Here is a 22,451-nt window from a genome sequence, read left to right as displayed (position 1 = left end):
TGTTAAACAAATTAAACCTAGAATATAATTATTTCATTTTATCCATATTTACTTGATAATATCATTACCTATAAACGAAAGGTTGATGATCATAGTTTAGGATAACAGAGTGACACCTGGGGTGGCCAATAAGATTCCAGGGGTAGCCCGTGCCACCCCAGGCCACTCCCTGGACACGCCCCTGCTTGATATAAATGTGGTTTCTCTCATGTCCACTCACTCTCTCTCCATGCACGCTTGTGTGTGTGAGCAGGGTTGGGGAGTAACAGAATACATGTAACACGATTACGTATTTAAAATACAAAATAGAAGTAACTGTATTCCACTACAGTTACAATTAAAATCTTTGGTATTTAGAATACAGTTACATTCAAAAAGTATTTTGATAACTGAAGAGATTAATTTGCATTTTATTGTAATTTGTTTGTTTTGTTTTAAATAAGTTTGGAGCAGAAGAAATAGAAATAAACCTTGTGTAAATTGTTAACTTTACGCTAAGCTAAAATACTTTTTCTAGCCATTTTACATGCACATGTTACTAGGCACGATCATAGATTTTTTTCACGTTGGATCATAATTTCTTTTTTTCTAGTAAGACCTTTGATATTAATGCAAGAATCATATTCTTGATAATAATTTTTGTATTGTTTTCCTGTAAAAATATATAAAAATCCTAAAACAAGATCAATTAGATTGTTAGGTAGTTTTAGAAAACACAAAGAGAGAATGTGTTTATAATGGGTATTTTGTCTTACTGTACTGGCAGAGTTTTTATTGTCAAAACAAGTGAAAAAATAAAAGTGTAATCTAAAGTATTTAGAATATGTTACTGACCTTGAGTAATCTAACGGAATACGTTACAAATGAAATTTTACAGCATGTATTCTGTAATCTGTAGTGGAATACATTTCAAAAGTAACCCTCCCAACCCTGTGTGTGAGTGATAGATCGCTTCACAAGACTAGTGCGTGTGAGTAATCCATGGTTTTTAATGGATAATTCCAAAAGTTTTCCGTCCTTCTGACAGATAAAACCACCAAGAAAAGGAAGAAAGAAAACCATTCGTTTTTTATTTTATCTATCTGCACATGATATAGTGTATGTGGCTTCTCTCTCTCTCTCCACACACTTGTGTTTGAGAGAGATGAGCTCTTCATGCTTTCATCAGACTCGTGCTGGACCGTTGTTGTTGTCCTAAAACCTGCGACTCCAAAAATCTTAGATGTGTTATGTATAAAGAAAACACTGGAAAAAGTGATAGGAGTTACTGTCTTTCAATTTTACTTTGCCCAACAACAGCACAAGACAAAGCAATCGAACGAATGTTGAACACTGTCAGTCACAACAGAACAAACCCAAAATATTCAATCAATATTAAGGCTGCACAGCCCACAAGATGACTGCCCAGAACAATATGTAAGGGAACATGTGCAGTCAATCGGATATTATTGCAAAATAAACCATCTTGTATCATCCTGAAGGGCTTTCAACACATTATCATATCGGTGAAATCCAATATTGATCGACCTCTTATTTGTATTTATTTATTTTATGGTACATAAACCAATTTTATATTTGTGGAACATGACTTTTGTATTTTAATCTTTAATATATCCTACCCTGTTTTACTTCTAAGCAATGTTTAGTTGAATGTGTGCCCCTGCCTGTTTAACACCATGGAAATCTAGGCCCGCGGACGGGCCCTTAAATGTACAAAATAAAAGTATGCGATAAACAAAACAGCTGTGTGTTACATTGGTACACATGCCACATATCTTTGGAAAGCTACATTTCTTGATTTTCTATTGATATAAACCATTTTAAGATACAATCACAACAGCAGGTACAATCTATATCTTTGTCAGACCACCAACATATAAACAACCAATAACAAAATTTAGGCAACTCACCTATGATGCCTCATAGTTGTACACTGAGCCATAACTTCCCGACAAAAACGGTGTTGTTTCATTGTCAAATGTCCAAATGATCAAATCAAGTAAAATGTTTAGTCCAAATCACAGTATTACATCAATAAATATCCACAGACTCTTGTTGCATCATTTCAAAGCACCTGGCAGCTGTGCCTAATCTTTCACATATTACCGGTAATAACTTCAGTTCAGATGTAAACATTTCCTATATCCGGTATCAAAATGGAAGCACGCACTCTGGCCTTTCGATTGACACCTCATTTGACCCAATAGGAGCTTCCATGTCCTGTCCACAGCCTTCAATACCCAACCACCATCTGTGTCGAGTGTAAGGGCATACCCACTTTCCTTTGTTTACTGATCAAACCAATTACATTGAAGAGTGGAAATGACTGACGCATCGTATAGCCAATGAAATTCTGAAAACAGTGATATGCGGCTTTAGTGGAACTATTAGATGACGGCTCTGTTATTCCTGTGCGCAAAGTTTCCTCGAGTTTACCCCCTGCTGTGCGCCTCCGTGCGTAAATGCATGCAGAGCTGCTTTGGAACTGTTTACACATTTGGCGATTTAAATATGGTGAAACGGACGCGAAAAACAGGATTTTCACCCCAGGATGTGATATAAGAAGGCATTCATTGTCAAAATTCTGAGTTTGGAGATGAAATTTCTGAAAACAATACAGATGATTCAGAGGCAGATGGAGAGATGAGACACGGCTCTGGACAAGTAAGTGTTTTCTTGTGTTTATAACATATATTACTGTATATTCCGCATAAATAAGCTTTAGTTTGAATAATGAATACACATTTTGTAATTACCCTTTGTCCTGTGTTTCCTCAGTGAGTGTTTGAACCGTTTGTGCGTGTTTTTAGTTCATTGTTTGTTTCAGATCTATTGACATGCTATATAGATGTTTTGTATATTTACTGTAAAATATATATATATATATATATATATATATATATATATATATATATATATATATATATATAGTAAATAAATCAATAAATATAAGTTGAAAATAAGAATATATGTTGTGTTTGAGAGTCTATTTGTTACAATGCGGGGAGGTGGGGAGGTGTAGGGCCATCTATTTGTTACAGTGCTGAATTCATGGGGAGGTGTAGGCCCATCTCTTTGTTCCATAGTACATTGGCAAAGTATACAGTATTTACAGTAAATATACATGCAATAATACATTTTTACACACTCGAAAAGAAAAACTAATATATATATATATATATATATATATATATATATATATATATATATATATATATATATAGAATACAGAAAAGATGGAGAAGTTGTGTCTAGCTTTGTAAATTACATTTATTTATTATCCCCCACTCAGCAAGCGGCCACATAAAGTGGAGCAGCAGGACAGCACCTCATCAAGAGAGGAGGGCTTTCAGAGAGACCCTTGCTGAGGAGCATGGCAGAGTTGGGGTCTCAATCCACAGCCAGACCCGTATCTCCTGCTCCACGAAGAGCACATCACAGGCTGTTGCACATCACCAAATCTTGCACCGCTGGTCGTCTGAAGTGCAGGCAGTGTCATGCAAAGACACCAGTGAAGTACTCTCCTGTGTTGTGCCTATGTGCTTTGTACACAAATGTGACTGCTACAATGACTGGCATGTTGCTAGAAACATGTACAATTTTATAATGGTTTGTAAATACTTTATGTAAAAATTAATGTAAATAGTTTGTTGTGTATTTTTTATATAAACAAATTGTCCACCATAGCACTAGTTTTGACTCTTTTATATGCACAACATTTAGTTTCAAGAAGGGAAAAGGCACTCTAATGTGTTTATGCATCAGTTACTCTGTGTCAGCAAAACTAATAGTGGATCTGGAATATGATAGCTCTAAGTGTCATCTTTCATTAGAGCCCACAATTATGACTGTACGTTGAAGCGTTCAAAAGTTGCAGCCTTTTTGTCCTAGGTTTCCAAAGTGACCTTTTGGAGTATCCAAAAGGCACTTTTGTAAAACGCCTGGGTGTACCCTTAGAAAAACATGTGTAAAATATTCATTTTTTTATGATATTGTTATAACATTTGAACCTGGACTAGGTAAGGATTCATGCTGTGATCCCATTGTGTTCTCAAGCTAATAGCTACAAGTTATAGTCATCTGCAGGCATCTGTATGCAAAAAAAAATTTCAGGCGGAAAAAGAAAATTCTATTTCATTGTGTTCAAACTTCTATTACTCAAAATCAGTAGCACTTACAGTAATTCTGACTGCTGGAGAAAAAACTTCAGAGTGTCCCCTTTCAAATGTGACCAAAACCATGCATGTACTCCAAACGGTTCAAGAACAGCTTTAAATTTACTTTGGGTATGCCTTGATTAGGCGTTTTAGGCTAATTTTACAGGATTGGGAAGAGGTTAAGTAAGAGTCTGTAATACATGATTTATTTTGAGATTGTGTGGGTTTGTTTTGGTATTGGGATGCAATATTCATTTTATTTGTTCAGGTCTTGAAAAAGGTCTTAAAATGTCTTAAATTTAATAAAAAAAATTCAGCAGCAACCCTTTATTAGAAGACTACTTGCCAAATAAATAAAAAAATGGACATGAAACTTTGACTAAATTAACAAAATAAAATTTATTCGTAGTTGAAATAATTTTATAAGCTTAATTGTAGAGATATCACAATGATCTGAGAAGTAGGAAAGATGATCTGGTATGTCTTAATCCCTGGATGTGCGGTTTTTATGGCTATATGACGCCATTGACCAATAAGAATAGAGTATTCCAGAAACCTGTGCGTGTGTACGTATCATACGTGTTAGCTGGGTTACTTTTAAAGGTAAGTTACACCCTGGTAAAACGGTCCTGAATTGTAATTTTTATTTACTGAAAACGCTAATATTGGCTATATCATTATATCAAATGTACATACACAAACAGAACGGCAGACACATACAAACTCAAAACTTCTTGTATCGGTACTCGCTAAATGCCGATACTTAAGACTAGGTACTTGGTGCTTGTATTGGTCTTCAAAAGTGGGTATCATTGCATCTCTAATAGCAACCATTAGAACTTTTAGAAATTTAGAAATTTCAGTGTCACAGAGGTTGTAGACACGGTCAACCCAGTTTCAAATTAAATATTTTGGAATATGATTTCAGAAACAAAATAAAATAAAAGTGTTTAATTTCAGTGTCTTATTTAGTATTCGTAGAAAGCTTAACAAGTATTCGTCTAATGGTTTATTTATAACATCCTGTTTTAGCCATTTATTGCTTGTGATGATTGGCCTTGAATTGCCACTGTGTTATTTTATCTGGATCGAATGACAGAAGCTTGTGTATCTATTGCATTCATATGGGTATGTGTGAGCAGATGTGCTGAGTGGTTGGTGTGCTTAGGTTTTGGCCTAGTTTGGTTCACCATAACTCCAGCACATTTTAACTGGATTTAAATTTAAGTTTAAAACCTGCTGCAGCTGATGGCTTGTGGCCACATCATGTGTGCAAGTTAGTAATGTGTATGTGTGCGAGCAGGGGTCAAAAGGGCTACATCATGCAACTGGTCAGGGCGGCACATCTGTTATGATCCAGACCACAGTTCTATGGTGCACCGCAGGCTGTTTGCCTGCCTAAACACACACACACACACACACACACACACAAACCACAGGCCCACGGCCATGGACGCTCGCCTCAGCCACACCCCGTAAGCCTCACACACACATACTGTAGCCACACAATCATTTCCCTTCATACACCCACACTGACATAAAAACACACATCAACACTCACTCATTCTTCAAACTAAATCATGCATCTTTACACACACACACACACACACACACACACACACACACACACACACACACACACACACATACATACATACATATATATATATATATATGTCCCTCTTGTTTATACACTGTGCACATAGAGGTGTCAGTGTTTTTTACACTGGATGGAGGTTTTCGAGTAGGCCGCAAAGTTTACATGCACTGTGTGGGCTATTCTGTTTTTAAATCTACACACTAGTTGTGGTCTGCTTTTGCCTGCTTCCTCCATACTATGTATACGTTTGTTTTATTTAGTGATATATGTGTAGTCAGGATGATTATGCCAATTTGATGTTATCGGCATCATCCGTTAATCATGTACACTTGGCGGATTAACACATGGGTTACCTCCCCTTGTGTCAGTTTCAAAATCAGACAGCCTTGTCAATGGATTGTAAATAATTGGTTTTAAATGGTGTTTGTTAATTGAGTGTTTTTAATGTCATAATACTGTTTATGTTATGTGTTCATGTGCACTGTAAAAAAATTGAATAGTTGAGCAAAAAAAATAATAATTAAGGCAACATGATGCAGTGTGAGTTCTCTCAACAACTGTCTTAATAATTGTCCACAAGATGCCTCTATGCACTAAAATGGAAGGTGTTCACTGATTGGTGTTTCTCACACAGCAAGGACCCAGTAAACTGCCCCATACATGAAATGTGAATATTTCTTCAAGAGCAATCAGACGCAGAACTCACCCTGTCAACGCTCAAAGTGTATGTGGCAACTATATCTGCGTATCATGCACATAAAACCGCCGCCTCTATTGGCAAACTTGATTTAATCATGAAGTTCCTTAAAGGAGCAAGAAGATTAAACCCCCGAGGCCAGCTACAATCCCAACTTGGGACTTAACTTTTGTCCTAAAAGCTCTCGCAGGGCTCCCTTTCGAGACTTTGGACTCTGTTGATTTGCGCATGCTCTCCGTAAAGACTGCACTACTGCTGGCTCTGGCCTCAGTAAAACGGGTAGGTGATCTGCATGCATTATCAGTCGACAATTCATGTCTTGAGTTTGGCCCCGGTCTTTCAAGAGCCACTGTCAAATCTAGGAAAGGATATGTATCCAAGGTCCTAACCACACCCTTCAAAGCGCAGGTGGTTCACCTTCAGACCTTCTTCCCTCCTCCATTTAATTCAGATGAGGAACAATTATTGCAATTGTTATTCCCTGTGCAGGCGCTACACACATAGGTTGAGCGCACTCTCCAGTTCATACTGTCTGATCAGCTCTTTCTATGCTATGGAGGATGCACAAAAGGAATGTCCGTCTCCAAGCAAAGATTTTCTCACTGGATTGTCGCTGCAATTACCCTGGCTTATGAGTCGCCGGGTCAGACTTGCCCAATTGGTGTTAAAGCAAACTCAACTAGAGGCATGGCCTCCTCATGGGCATGGATGAATGGTGTGTCCTTACAAGGTCCCAGTGAGTTTGTCAAGTTTAGTGTGTGTGTTTGTGTGTGTGTGTGTGTGTGTGTGTGTTTGTATGTGTTCAGGTGTCATTTGGTGAGTGTGATCAGTGTTTCTATGGAAACGCTGAATGCACAGCTCTTGATCAGCGCACCTGTCCTTCATTTTCTCTCCTTATCCACAGTGTTCTCAGAGAGTTCACTGTATTTCGCAAGGTGGGCGGAATTTCAGGTTGGCTAGCAGAAGTGCGATTGGTTGCCATTTTTTGTGTAGCCAGTCACTGATTGCTTGCATGTCATGTGGTTAGATTCTTGCTTTTTAAATGTTCTAAGATGTCTGTGTAATTTCCTGGACAATGTGTGCAGTTATTGGTTATCCTAATAATCAAACAAAACTTGGAAAAAAGTTTTTCTGAAACAGAATTGTTATGATCAGAAACCACTTCCAAAGCACAGCGCTCCAGTCGCAGATGCTGCTTCATCCATCGACTACCTATGTCTGTTTGAAAAATCTTGGAATAATGTGTTTGTGTGCTCTTTTCACTTTATTGGCAAGAAGTCAACAGTGAGGATTACTTATATTATCCACCGTTACGGTCCGGCTTCGATAGATGTCCAGAAACGGAGCGCAGTGAATTTCATAAACGATAGCATTACTGTGCTAACATGTGCTGAAAGTTATTAGACATCCCAATTAGACATTTTGAAAGTTCGTTCATTTCAGTTCAGTGTTGGCCTTTGTGAATGTGTAACGATTACCCTGTCTTGTCTCACTGTTGCCCTCTTGTTTTCCATCTTGTCACTTTTTGCACCTCTTAGTTTTCACTTTAGTCCCTTATTTAACTCCATAGTCCACCCTGTCTCATTTCACTGTTGCCCTCTTGTTTTCCATCTTGTCACTTTTTGCACCTCTTAGTTTTCACTTTAGTCCCTTATGTAATTCCATAGTCCTTGTTAGCGTTCGTGTTCACTGTTCATTGTTTACACCTGCCCTTGTTAATTTGCCTTTGGTTTCTGTTAATCACCTTGTTATCTTGTTTGAGTTCTGTTCTTTCATTGGCCACCTATCCCATGTTTGTGTATTTATACCCTGTGTCTTTGTTCTGTCTTTGTCGATCGTCGTTTGATGTTGAACCTGGTGTGTCTTTCCCTTTCGAGTTCCCAGTTCATGTCTACCTTGATCTGCTTACCCAGTTTATGTCTACCTTGATCTGCTTACCCAGTTTATGTTTCTTTTCCCCATCGTGGGTTGTTACTTTGTGTTTTGCCCTGTTTAGTCATTCAAATAAAGTTCAACTGCGTTTGGATCCGCATCTCCTCGTCTGCCTCGTTAATCAAGCGTAACAGAACGATCGACCGCCCATGGATCCAGCAGTTATACGGGCCAACTGCCGGTTGCTCAACCTTAGACAAGAAGGCTGCCCTGTTGAAGACCACATCAACGACTTCCTCGCGCTGGCGAAGTTCACGGACTTCCCGGACTCAGCCCTGGTGGTTTTCTTCAGGGACACGTTACACGGTTCGCTCAGGGAGCGTCTACCGCCGGCAACGCTTGGGTGGACTCTCCACGACTTCCTGGAGGCGACCTTACTGGTCTGCGGCTCACCCTACACCGTGGTCTTCGCCGAGGAGGATTCCACCTCTCTCCCCACTGTGGTGACTCCCCAGTCGTCCTTGGCGCTTCCTGTCGCGCCAGCCCCACCTGTCAGCGAGCCCGTCCCCACGCCAGTCGCCTTCCACGAGCCAGCGCGGCCCACTGCGTCTGCTCGGAGGAGGGAGAGAAGACGGGCTTCCGCCTCCCGGCCCGCGCCTGCCACGGTGAGCGAGCTAGAGCCCACGCATGTCACGGTGAGTGGGCTAGAGCCCACGCATGTCACGGTGAGCGAGCTAGAGCCCACGCATGTCACCGTGAGCGAGCCCGAATCCTCGTCAACCACGGTAACCCAGCCAGAGCCTGTAGCCTCAGACGTCAGTGAGCCAGTGCCGCTAGCCTCAAACGTCAATGAGCCAGTGCCGCAAGCCTCAAACGTCAATGAGCCAGTGCCGCAAGCCTCGACCGTCCCTGAGCCAGCGCCTGTAGCCTCGACCGTCCCTGAGCCAGCGCCTGTAGCCTCGACCGTCCCTGAGCCAGCGCCTGTAGCCTCGACCGTCCCTGAGCCAGCGCCTGTGGCCTCGACCGTCCAAGAGCCAGCGCCTGTGGCCTCGACCGTCCAAGAGCCAGCGCCTGTGGCCTCGACCGTCCAAGAGCCAGCGCCTGTGGCCTCGACCGTCCAAGAGCCAGCGCCTGTGGCCTCGACCGTCCAAGAGCCAGCGCCTGTGGCCTCGACCGTCCAAGAGCCAGCGCCAGTAGCCACGACCGTCCAAGAGCCAGTGCCAGTAGCCACGACCGTCCAAGAGCCAGTGCCAGTAGCCGTGATCGTCCAAGAGCCAGTGCCAGTAGCCGTGACCGTCCAAGAGCCAGTGCCAGTAGCCATGACCGTCCAAGAGCCACTGCCAGTGCCAATGGCCGTGACCGTCCAAGAGCCAGCGCCTCTCGAGCCCCCTAGGGTTCCGCCTCCCAAGTCTCTCGAGTCTTCCAGGGCTCCTCCTCCCGAGCTTTCCAGAGCTCCGCCTTCCGAGTTTCCCGAGCTTTCCAGAGCTCCGCCTTCTGAGTTTCCCGAGCTTTCCAGGGCTCCGCCATCCGAGTTTCCCGAGCTTTCCAGGGCTCCGCCTCTCGAGCCTCCCAGGGCTCCGCCCCTCAAGCCTCTCAGGCCTTCCAGGGCTCCGCCCCTCAAGCCTCTCGAGCCTTCCAGGGCTTCGCCTCTCGAGCCTCCCAGGGCTCCGCCTCTCAAGCCTCTCGAGCCTCCCGGGGCTCCGCCTCTCGAGCCTCCCAGGGCTCCGCCTCTCAAGCCTCTCGAGCCTCCCAGGGCTCCGCCCCTCAAGCCTCTCGAGCCTTCCAGGGCTCCGCCTCTCGAGCCTACCATGGCTCCGCCCCTCAAGCCTCTCGAGCCTTCCAGGGCTCCGCCCCTCAAGCCTCTCGAGCCTTCCAGGGCTCCGCCTCTCGAGCCTTCCAGGGCTCCGCCCCTCAAGCCTCTCGAGCCTTCCAGGGCTCCGCCTCTCAAGCCCCTCGAGCTTCCCAGGGCTCCACCCTTCAAGCCTCTCGAGCCATCCACGGCTCTGCCTTCCGAGGCTCCGCCTCCCAAGCCTTCTGCGGCTCCGCCTCCAGAGCCTCCTGCGGCTCCGCCTCCTGAGCCTTCCTTGGCTCCGTCTCCTGTGCCTTCCTCAGCTCCGTCCCCGGAGCCTGCCAGGCCTCCGCCTCAAGAACTGCCTACGGCGCCACCGCCCTCAGCTCCGCCTCCAGAGCCTCCCTCTGCTCCGCCTCCTGAGCTTTCCAGGGCTTCGCCCCCCGAGCCTCCTACGGCTCCGTCTCCCGAGCCTTCCACGGCGCCGCCTCCCAAGCCTTCTACTGCTCCGCCCCCAGGGTCTCCTGCGGCCCTGCCTATGCCTCCTGCGGCGCCGCCACCCAAGTCTTCGACTGCCCCGCCTCAGAGGTCCTCCTTGGCTCCGCCTCACGCGGCTCCGCCAGCTCCCCCAGTGGCCACACCTCCCAGGTTCCCTGAACCAGCCCTTGCCCTGTGGTCATCTCCCAGGTCCCCTGAACCGGCCATTGGCCCACGACCACCTCCCAGGCCACCGAAGCCGGCCTCTATCCTGTGGCCTCCTCCCAGGCCTCCTGACCCGGTCCCTGTCTTGTGGCCTCCTCCCAGGGCTTCTGACCCTGTTCCTGTCCTGTGGCCTCCACCCAGGCCTCCTGCCCCTGTTCCCGTCCTGAGTCCTCTCTCCTGGCCTCCTGACCCAGTCCCTACCCAGTGGATGTCCACCAGGCCACCTGACCCTGGTCCCTTGACACACCCCCATAGACTGCTTGCCTGCCCTCTCGGCCTCCATGGTCTACCTGTCTACCCTCTCCACCTCCCTGGACTGCCTAATGGCCCCCGTGGACTGTCGCAGTGCCCCTTGTACCCCGTGAACTGTCTCTGTGTGTTTGCCCCTGGTGCCCTCATTTTGTTTTTTTCTTTGTGGGTCTTTTTTGTCTTTTGTGTTTTTTTTTGTTGTTTTGGATCGTCTGGTATCCGATCCTTAAGGGGGGGGCTATGTAACGATTACCCTGTCTTGTCTCACTGTTGCCCTCTTGTTTTCCATCTTGTCACTTTTTGCACCTCTTAGTTTTCACTTTAGTCCCTTATTTAACTCCATAGTCCACCCTGTCTCGTTTCACTGTTGCCCTCTTGTTTACCATTGTTGTCACTTTTGCACTTCTTAGTTTTCACTTTAGTCCCTTATGTAATTCCATAGTCCTTGTTAGCGTTCGTGTTCACTGTTCATTGTTTACACCTGCCCTTGTTAATTTGCCTTTGGTTTCTGTTAATCACCTTGTTATCTTGTTTGAGTTCTGTTCTTTCATTGGCCACCTATCCCATGTTTGTGTATTTATACCCCGTGTCTTTGTTCTGTCTTTGTCGATCGTCGTTTGATGTTGAACCTGGTGTGTCTTTCCCTTTCGAGTTCCCAGTTCATGTCTACCTTGATCTGCTTACCCAGTTTATGTTTCTTTTCCCCATCGTAGGTTGTTACTTTGTGTTTTGCCCTGTTTAGTCATTCAAATAAAGTTCAACTGCGTTTGGATCCGCATCTCCTCGTCTGCCTCATTAATCAAGCGTAACAGAATGCTTCGCATGTTTTGAAATGGCATTTTTACTGAGTATAAAAAGGAACTTTTTTCCCCTGAACTTTCTGTGAGTAGTGATGATGTTTTCAACTGTTTTCATGTTGTGATGCTAAATAGATCAATTCTACAGGTGAAGGCCATAATTATTAGATGAGACGTGTACAGTAGTGAGATGTTTTATCACATTTTTCCCGCCTGCTTTGAGTGTCTTTGCAGAATGTGCATGTCTTCCCTTAAGGGGAAAATTGATTTGAAAAACAGTGTGGACATTAATTCAGTATAAATTAAATTTACTTGTACAGTGCTTTTAATAATACATACTATTGTATAGTTGCTTTACAGAGAATATTGAACTTTTGCGTACAATGTTTATAATGTATATCCAAATAAATATGTTTATTTGTATTGCATGTAGTTATTTTAGTACAGTACAGTTTATTGTGTGGCTGCTAACACATCGTTATTTCCTAAACAAGAACAATAATTAAAATCTTATCAACCAGATCAATTGTTCAGTCAACACTATAACAATTACTATAGGTTATAACAGACATTATGTATGTAAAATAACAAATATAAAGCTAGATTGAGCTTACTACACAGTCATCTTCCACCAAATAATTGTATTTTATCCGAAAAACAGCAGCATGAAAGTCCTGTAATACACAAGCATCCTGCTGTCTGGACCTCCCCTGAATCTGCAGTAAGAACATAATCTCAGTACAACAAAGTCTTCAGGTTCTGACAAGACTCAATATAGTATGCTTTAAAATAAACATAATTATTTACAGTTCTCAAAACATGTCCAACTTTACAGCTGTGATGGTGCTAATAGGCTACATAGCTTTTAAGGTTAGTCTGCTCAGGTTCTTTTATTGATGGATAAACTCAACAAAATAACTAAAATGCTTCTATTTGCAGTATTTGGCCATCATCATCAAACCCATAATCATTAACAGATTGATGGGGAAGAACAATATCACCTCGCTATAATTCTGTGATCATTTGTTCTCAAGTTTCTGTAATTTTTAATGCTGTATTAGTACAAAACATAGCGATTGTTTACGCTTAACTGAAGGTTTTGCTTGCAACGCATCATGGGTCTCAGGAATATTGTGGATATAACTCTCATTTCTTTTGTTTGTCACCAGTTTGTTGTGTGTGCTTGCTAGTAACACTCAACTCCAAACTGCTTGCCTCGTCGGTGTGTTTGCTGTCTGTGTTTACATGGACAATTGGTGTATTAATCAGAATGAAATCATACAATTTGATGTTTCCAAACGTACTTTTAACATGAATACTACATAAAGTGATTGGATTTATGTAAGCATTTATATGTATCAAGTAGTGCTACACGATAAATCATATCGCAATCGCGATGTCAGCCTGTGCGATTATATGACAGCAAAATGCTGAGAGCTGTTTGCCCATTTTCTACACCGCTAATACAAAGATGACCAGTCAGTCTCAGTTTAGGGAGTGGCACGTGTGGTCATGTCATGTCAGTTTCCGGTGTTCAGCGTGGAGATAGATGCCGGGCAGACCGACACTGAACTGGTGGCCAGAAAAAATAACACAGATCATAGCTTGTCGATATATATTTATTTCATCCTTAATTCAAGTTAATTTTTTTTACCTGTTTGTTTGGGCAATCTTATTTTCATGAAAGTTTGTATGGTCTTATTTATTGTTCCATTTTATTTAGGTGTAATATTGAGAAAATAACAAGTTTGCAGTAATGCAAAGATGTTATTATTTAATTTTGTAAAAATATTATTTTAATTTGAAAACACTGCATTTATATTTGTTGTTGTTTGTATGTTTGAGTTGAAAAATACACATTTCGGCATTATCAGTAACAAGTTGACTCATGTTACCATTTGTTTATTATATCGCAATCGCATATCATAATATTAGCCTCAATAATCGCAATTTGACATTTTCCCCAAATCGTGCAGCCCTAGTATCAAGCATCAGATCGGAATTAGTATTGTGATTGCACAATTATACAGTATTCCCTCGGCATTTGACGGGGTGTTCCCACTTGATATTTGAGCACACAAAATTATTTCTGACTTCTCTACTAATGAAGATATGATGTAATGCGTGACTGCTTGTGGTTTTAATAATCAATACATCCCAAAATACTCATTTTCCAGCAACAATAAAAACATTCAGCTTTGAAATGTACTGCCTTTGAATTGAGCCAAGAGGTAAGTTCACTTTACCTGTTTCATGTAACATCATTAAATGACCTTGCTGCCATATATAGGACAGTATATGACCAAAACTCTATATACCTTCCGTGTGCTGCGCTGTGGGATGTGACAAATGTCAGCAAAAACTTTATTAATATTTCTATTTATAAAGCTTAATAACGTGATAATGCTATTTACTTACCAGAGCCAAAATCACCCAAGTCAATCAGTGATGAAGGGGGAGAGCAGCAATTAAACACTTAAATGTATAATACCACAACCATGTAAGATGTTTGATGATTGTAACACATTGAATAAAAAGCTCAATAATGTTACAATACAGTATATATTTAATGTGTAGGCTATACAGTATTCAAACGCTGGTCATTGAACAACACATAAGATTTTGAAGCACAGAATTTATTTACCACCAGACTACAATGTAAATTATTTACACAGCAAGTTGATATGGAAAATATATATATATATATATATATATATATATATATATATATATATATATATATATATATATTTTTTTTTTTATTATTATTATTATTTGTTTTTATTAACCACGCGACAAAAGATACAACATATGCATGACAACAGAAATAAAACACGTCCATGCATATTTGCATATATTTGGTTGCTTTCTGTGTTCTCTTGTTTAGCTAAAAGCAGATCTTACAATCATACAGGCAGGATCATCACAGACGTTGTGTAATATTTTGTCACAAACATTTTTAACTCCTGAATGAGAGACGTTTAAGGAGATATGCCACTGGTTATGTGTGTTCGCCGGTCACACATCAGACCTTCTGGCAAACAGAGAGGAATCGTGAATAAAATATATTTAAATGTCCGCGGATGTCAAATCTGGCAACATTTCTGCTGACTTCAGACCTGTACACACTTTTCCTGGCACTTGTCATGTATCAAAAGCAACATTTGCTTGTCATTTCATGGATGTTTCTCCATTCACCGCTGTTACTTTAAGCTGATGGTCACAAATATGGCCAATGTGATGAAAGTGTGATGTGTGCATGAAATGTCATCACGCCATTACTATGTCAGTACTGAACATTCACAGATCATCCCAGTTTTATGTGCAAAGACGCATGAAAACTGTGATTGAAAATCAGGGTTCCCCTTCTGTCGCTCTCTCCACGTTGTGTCAGAGAAGCGACACTAGGGGTCTCTCTTGAGCGCCGATATTCACCTCTGAACTATGAAAAAAGGCCAATGAGAGTTGGCAACCAGTATTTGCATGTCCGCCCCGGACATACGGGTATTTAAGCGGCGCAAATACGGGAGTTCATTCAGAAAATTTCTTCGAGCCGATGGTGCGTGTTTGCAGACTGCTGCGTTTTACACACCGAGTTCCTGCTATCCTCTGCTGCATGCTGTTGGATTCTACGGTGCACAACAGCGGCTTTCTCCTGTTTGCACGGCTGTGCACTTCCTGCCCCTGAGAGCATCGACAGTTGCAGATAAGAAAGATCTCTCACGAGTTCTTTCATTCATAAAAGAGTGATTTTATTTAAGAGTAATTTCCTCTAAAAGAGCAAAAAACACAGCGGCGTTGAACGTCCTTTTAAGGACGCGTCTTTATAAAGATGCCTTTCCGCCCCTGTGTTGTTCCTGGATGCGGTAGAGTACTCTCCGCTTCCGACGGCCACAGGCGTTGTCTCGTGTGTCTGGGCAGTGATCACACTGAGGCTGCGTTTGTGGATGGTTCATGCTCTCATTGCGAGAACATGACCATGACAACGTTGCGGTCGCGGCTTGCTTACAACCGTAAGCAAGCCACTCCAGCCGCTCCCTGCGTCGCTCCTTCTTCCCACGGGATTGAGGATGATGCGGCTGGCGATGGAGGCGATTCGGGGATGGCAGCGGGTGCAGCTCCGCCGGGTACGCCCCCTCGGACCACCCGCGCCCCGGCACGCTCGTTGACTCCCGTCCCCGCTCGAGGTGGCGGCGACTCGCCTCACAGCCAGTCTGCCTACCCTATTGCGTTGGAAGCAGATGAGTTCGCCGCGACATCGGAGGGCGTGGGCTCTGATGCTGAGGGCTCCTCTGGGCTGCCGCCTTCGGGCTTGCACGCCCAGGAGGAGGCCGACGCACAGATGTCCGATATGCTTTCCCGGGCAGCCAACAGCGTGGGCCTGGATTGGAACCCTCCATCCTCCCCACAGCCATCTCGGCTGGACGATTGGTTCTTGGGCGTGGGGCGCCGCTCACAGCCTCGCCCCCCCGGTTCCTTTCTTCCCAGAGGTGCATGATGAGCTGACGTCTTCGTGGAGAGCACCCCTCTCCACTCGTCGCACCTCCACCTGCTCATCCGCCCTCGCCACCTTCGACGGCGGAGCGTGCCACGGGTACACGGAGATCCCCCAGGTGGATAGAGCTGTTGCGCTCCACTTATGTCCCGGAAGCACTACCACCTGGCGGGGCCGCCCTGTACTCCCTTCCCGGTCCTGTAGAGCAACATCCTCGCTCACCGCGAAGGCCTACAGCGCTACCGGACTCGCCGCTTCCGCCCTGCATGCCATGGCTCTCCTGCAAGTCCACCCAGCCAAGGCACTTCGCAACATGCACGGGGGTGGCCCTGATCCCGACACGCTGCAGGAACTGCGCTCAGCGACCGACCTCGCCCTGAGAGCGGCGAAGGTCACAGCGCAGGCACTCGGGCAGGCGATGGCCACTCTGGTGGTCCAGGAACGTCAGCAATGGCTGGACTTGGTTGAGATGCGTGAAGCTGACAAGACGCGCTTCCTCAACGCCCCAGTTCGGCCTCTTCGGCGACACCGTTGAGGACTTTGCCCAGCAGTTCTTCCTGGTGAAGAAGCAGACGGAGGCCATTTCGCACATCATGCCACGCCGCAAGCTTGCCGCCACGGCCCAGGCCCCACCTGCTGCGCCGAGGCGTCCTCCCGTGACCAGAAGACCTTCTGCTCCACCCCAACCTGGGCCCAGCTCTCAGCCCCGGCGTCGAGCAAACCGCAGGAAGCGTACGCCCCCTGCCTCACGGACCCCTTCGAGGACACGGAAGGCTCCCAAGCGTCCCTGAGACAGCAGACCCAGAGGACGAGAAGTTAGCTCCGGAGGTGGTAAGTCCGCTCCGTCCCCCGGTGGAGGGCTGGGAGGAGAATCTTTTGTTTTTTCATTTGCCCCAAATTCTCAATAAAAGAGCTATTTCCTTTACCTCTGGGTCACATGGCCCGCAAATGCCGTTCTCACGGCACTTTGCTTTCAGGCCTCAACAGTCTCGGCGCCCAGGATGCGGTGCTTCCGCCCTCAGCCCCACGACTGTTCCCCAGCCGGCTGGTTCAGATGAGTCCAGAGGACGCCAGCATCAGACCTCCTCCTCAGTCACGATCCCGCCCCCTTCCGGGTGAGCGGAGCAAGGGAAGTGCTTTGAGTTTATTCTCAGCACCAGAGCCTCGGGACGCCACAGCGCCTCCCGACGCCGCGTTACCTGTTCCGCACCGCTGCGAGGCCCCGCCGGGTATGTCCAAAATACTCGTCCCCTTGGTGCCCCTAGCACGGAGCTTAGAGGCATGGCTTTCACTGTCCAGCTCGTCACGGTGGATGCACCGGACCATCCGACTTCGATTCACGCAATTCAGTTTGCCAGGTCTCCGCCCCCTTCGTGGGCGTTCGTTCCTCCGCAGTGCACGGCGAACATGCCCACTCCCTGCGTGAGGAAATCGCCTCCCTTCTAATCAAGGACGCGATAGAGCCTGTCCCTCCGACCGAAACGAAGAAGGGTTTCTACAGCCCTTGCCGTTGTACCCAAGAAAGCGGCGGCATAAGACCGATCTTGGACCTCGCGAGTTTTCAATCGGACCTTGTCCAAACTCCCGTTCAAAATGCTTACCCAGAAACAAATTCTATCTGGCATCCGGCATCTAGATTGGTTCGCAGCGGTAGACCTGAAGGACGCGTACTTCCACGTCTCAATTCGCCCTCGACATCGACCCTTTCTACGGTTCGTGTTCGACGGCCAGGCGTATCAGTACAAGGTCCTCCCCTTCGTCCTGTCTCTGTCCCCTCGCGTCTTCACGAAGGTCGCAGAGGCGGCTCTTGCCCCGCTACAAGGAGCGGGCATACGTATACTCAATTACCCCGATGACTGGCTCATTTTGGCCTCCTCGCAGGAATCACTATGCGCACACAGAGACCAGGTGCTCGAGCACCTCGGCCGTTTAGGGTTTCAGGTCAACTGGGAAAAGAGCAAGCTCACCCCGGTCCAGAGCATCTCTTTTCTCGGTTTGGAGTTAGACTCAGTCTCAATGACAGCACGTCTCTCCAACGAGCGTGCTCAGTCAGTGCTGGAATGCCTCGCTTCTTTCGAACCAGGCACCGTGGTCCCTTTGAAACGTTTCCAACGGCTCCTGGGGCATATGGCATCCTCCGGCGGCAGCGCCACTGGGGTTGATGCATATGAGACCACTTCAGCATTGGCTCCAGACTTCGAGTCCGAGGCGAGCATGGCGCCCACGGCACACACGGCGTGGAAGTTACCCCGCCTGCCGCCAAACCTTCAAACCCTGGACAGACCTCTGCTTTCTACGGGCAGGAGTACCCTTGCAGCAGGTGTCCCGTCGCATTCTGGTTACAACCGGCGCCTCGAAATTGGGTTGGGCGCCGTGTAACGGGCGCCGTGTGCAACGGCAGCGCAGCCGCAGGCGGTGGAACCGAGGCCGCTGCACTGGCACATCAACTGCCTAGAGCTGCTGGCCGTTTTTCTTGCCCTGAAGAAATTTCTTCCGTTGATTCGTGGCAAGCATGTCCTAGTCAGGACAGACAGCACCACGGTGGTGGCCTACATAAACCGCCAAGGCGAGTACGCTCCCTCCACATGTCACAGCTCGCCCGTCGTCTCCTCCTTTGGAGTCAGCAGCGACTGGAGTCACTCGGCGCCACTCACATCCCGGCAACCTCAATGTGATGGCGGGCCGCTGTCAAGACAAAACTTGCCCGGCGGAGAGTGGAGGCTCCACCCCCAATCGGTCCAGCTGATTTGGGACAGGTTCGGCAAGGCCCAGGTAGACCTGTTTGCCTCCCAGGAAACCTCCCACTGTCTGCTCTGGTATGCCCTCACAGAGGCTCCCCTTGGGACAGATGCTCTGGCGCACAGCTGGCCCGCGGGGCTGCGCAAGTGCAGCGTTTCCCCAGTGAGCCTTCTTGCACAGGTGCTATGCAAGGTCAGGGAGGACAAGGAGCAAGTCACTCTGGTGGCCCCCTACTGGCCCAACCGGACGTGGTTTTCGGATCTCACGCTCCTCATGACAGCCCCTCCCTGGCGAATTCCCCTGAGGAAGGACCTTCTTTCTCAGGGACGGGGCACGCTCTGGCATCCGCATCCAGACCTCTGGAATCTCCACGTCTGGTCCCTGGACGGGACGCGGAGGATCTAGCCGGCCTACCTTCCGTCATAGACACTATTAACAATAGTGCCGTCATAGACACTATTAACCAGGCATCTTTACATAGACACTATCAACCAGGCATCTTTACGCCCTGAAGTGGCGTCTGTTCGCGGACTGGTGTTCTTCCCGAGCCGAAGACCCGCAGAAGTGCGCAGTTAGGTCAGTGCTCGTGTTTCTTCAGGAGAGGCTGGAGAGGAGGCTGTCCCCCTCCACCCTCAAGGTATATGTTGCCGCTATCGCGGCCCACCACAACACGGTAGACGACAAGTCACTTGGTAAGCACGACTTAATCGTCAGGTTCCTAAAAGGTGACTGGAGGATGACTCCCTCCTGGCCTAACCTGTTTCCCTCCTGGGATCTCTCGGTCGTCCTTATGGGACTCCGGAGACCCCCCTTCGAGCCGCTTGACTCAGTTGGACTCAGGGCCCTCTCTCTCAAGACCGCCCTGCTGATCGGCTTCGCTTCCATCAAGAGGGTCGGGGACCTGCATGCGTTCTCTGTTAGCGACGCTTGCCTGGAGTTCGGTCCGGCGGACACTTTCGTGATCCTAAGACCGTGACCGGGCTACGTGCCCAAGGTTCCTACCACACCCTTCAGGGATCAGGTGGTGAACCTGCAAGCGCTGCCCCGGGAGGAGGCAGACCCAGCCCTTTCACTGCTGTGTCCAGTACGTGCCTTACGTATATACCTGGACTGCACACAGAGCACCAGACGCTCTGAGCAGCTCTTCGTCTGCTTTGGGGGACAGCAGAAAGGGAATGCTGTCTCCAAGCAGAGACTCGCCCACTGGGTTGTCGATGCCATTTCCCTGGCTTATCACACTCAGGCCGTGCCCCCCCTTTGCGGGTCCGAGCCCACTCCACCAGGAGTGTTGCGTCCTCGTGGGCACTGGCTAGGGGCATTGCCCTAGCAGACATTTGTAGAGCAGCGTGCTGGGCAACACCTAACACTTTTGCGAGATTCTACAATCTCCGAGTTGAGTCAGTATCGTCCCGTGTTCTCTCAGGTACCAAGCCCGTAGAACTCGGTGGCACGTCCACAATCTGACCGGGTGAATCGCTTGCACCCAGCGCCCTTCCCCTAACCAGGGAAACAGTGCGCCTTCTTTCCCAGGAGATCCCAGGTTTGGGACACTGGTTGACTCCTCCCTAGCCCTCGTGGGTCGCAGTTCTCTTGGAGGAACTCGCCGACCCAAACCACTGCGGGTACCACTAGCTACCCTGTACTGGTATAGGTGCCCCACAGGTAAGGCCTCCTGTTCGGACTCCCCCTGTGTGTAAAACCACGGTTCTGTCCCCTCACGAGAGTTGACTCCGTGTTTTCCTTAGGCAGTTACAGCTGCCTCGGGTGCCGTGCTGTATGCTTCCCCCCTCTGCGAGGCTGGATCTACCACCACACTACTGTTCCGCATAAGACCTAAGTATAGGCCATGCGACGTATTTGCCACTCAAAATTTGCCTCCCCTCCCGGGTAGGTGTGGCCTCCACAGGGTCTTCTCCGCCCTAATAAGGGCTAAGACCCCCTTCCCTCAATGCATGTAAGGGCCCCGGCCGTAGTTGCTCTATGCGAGAAACATAGAGAGAAAAGAGGCCCAGCCAGGCTGGCCCGTTCCCATGTTGGCGGCCGTCAACTTGTTCCCCCCTCCAGGGTAACGATAAGGAATCCTGATGGCTTAAATGGGGCATTGGGGAAGGGTACGTGCAGCCTGATACAGTTGGTCGTTCTGCACGTAGGAATACCTGCTCGCTCCTGTATCAGCGGATCACGTACACGGCTCAGCGCATGGCTCTTTTTAAGTGGACCCCTAGTGTCGCTTCTCTGACACAACGTGGAGAGAGCGACAGAAGGAGAACGTCTAGGTTACGTATGTAACCTCCGTTCCCGATGGAGGAACGAGACGTTGTGTCTCCCCTGCCACGTCGCTGAGCCGAGCTCCTGTTGTGGCCGGACCATTTCCGGCTCCTCAGAAAAATCCTGAATGAACTCCCGTATTTGCGCCGCTTAAATACCCGTATGTCCGGGGGCGGGACATGCAAATACTGGTTGCCAACTCTCATTGGCCTTTTTTCATAGTTCAGAGGTGAATATCGGCGCTCAAGAGAGACCCCTAGTGTCGCTTCTCTGACACAACGTCTCGTTCCCTCCATCGGGGAACGGAGATTACATACGTAACCTAGACGTTATTCTACCAAATACTGATTTCTGAACTCTTCCTAAGTTAAAAAATTATTATTGTGTTGTTTATAAATGAATATGAACTTGTTTTCTTTGCAGTATTAAAGGTTTGAAAACATCTTTTTTGTTATGTTTCCCAGTTGTCATTTTCTGCAAATCAATGTTCTAAATGACAATATTTATATTTTGAATTTGGGAGAAATGTTGTCAGTAATTTATAGAATACAACTAAACAATGTCTTATCACCTGCCCTTGTCTTTTAATTTTCAAACAATTTTTTTATTATCTGGCTTATCAGGACCAAGTTGATTGATGGCCAATTTGTCTTCATTTGCAATAGAAACAACATGCTGTTACACACGTTTATCAATAGCGGTCACCATGTTCGCAATCCGTAGGACTGTCAATTCTGATTATTTTTGCCATTTCTTCACATGTGCTTGGACCCCGATGATTTCCGCTTGCGACTATATTTATTCTTATTCTTTTTCTACTTGAAATTGTCTGGGCATCAGAAACCATAAGTTGTACAGATCCCAAACTTGGCAGGATGGTTCCAAATCCTCCAATTCCAACTACTCAGGCACCCACACACACACATCCATCAGACACTAGGTGATGCTATTATAAGCACCTTTGTGTTTGTGTTCATGTCTCTGCAACTGTAAGGGCTAGAATAAAAAAAAAAATTCTTCTGATTCATTGAGTCAAGACCTACAAAACGTATATATCGCAATATCAATATCAGTTATCACTGGATA

At 46.5% G+C, this 22,451-nt stretch overlaps 1 protein-coding gene across 22 annotated transcripts in view; it reads left to right on the top strand.

Annotated features, from left to right (window-relative positions):
- LOC127656849 (latent-transforming growth factor beta-binding protein 1-like) overlaps window positions 1-22,451 on the top strand; it is a 171,277-nt gene that overhangs the window by 137,476 nt on the left and 11,350 nt on the right. The gene's annotated exons all lie outside the window — the stretch shown is intronic.

Source organism: Xyrauchen texanus, chromosome 16 (assembly GCF_025860055.1).
Source record: "Xyrauchen texanus isolate HMW12.3.18 chromosome 16, RBS_HiC_50CHRs, whole genome shotgun sequence".
NCBI classification, from domain to species: Eukaryota; Metazoa; Chordata; class Actinopteri; order Cypriniformes; family Catostomidae; genus Xyrauchen; species Xyrauchen texanus.
Note: the sequence above shows the minus strand (reverse complement) of the source record. Positions and strands in the feature narration are given on the sequence as shown.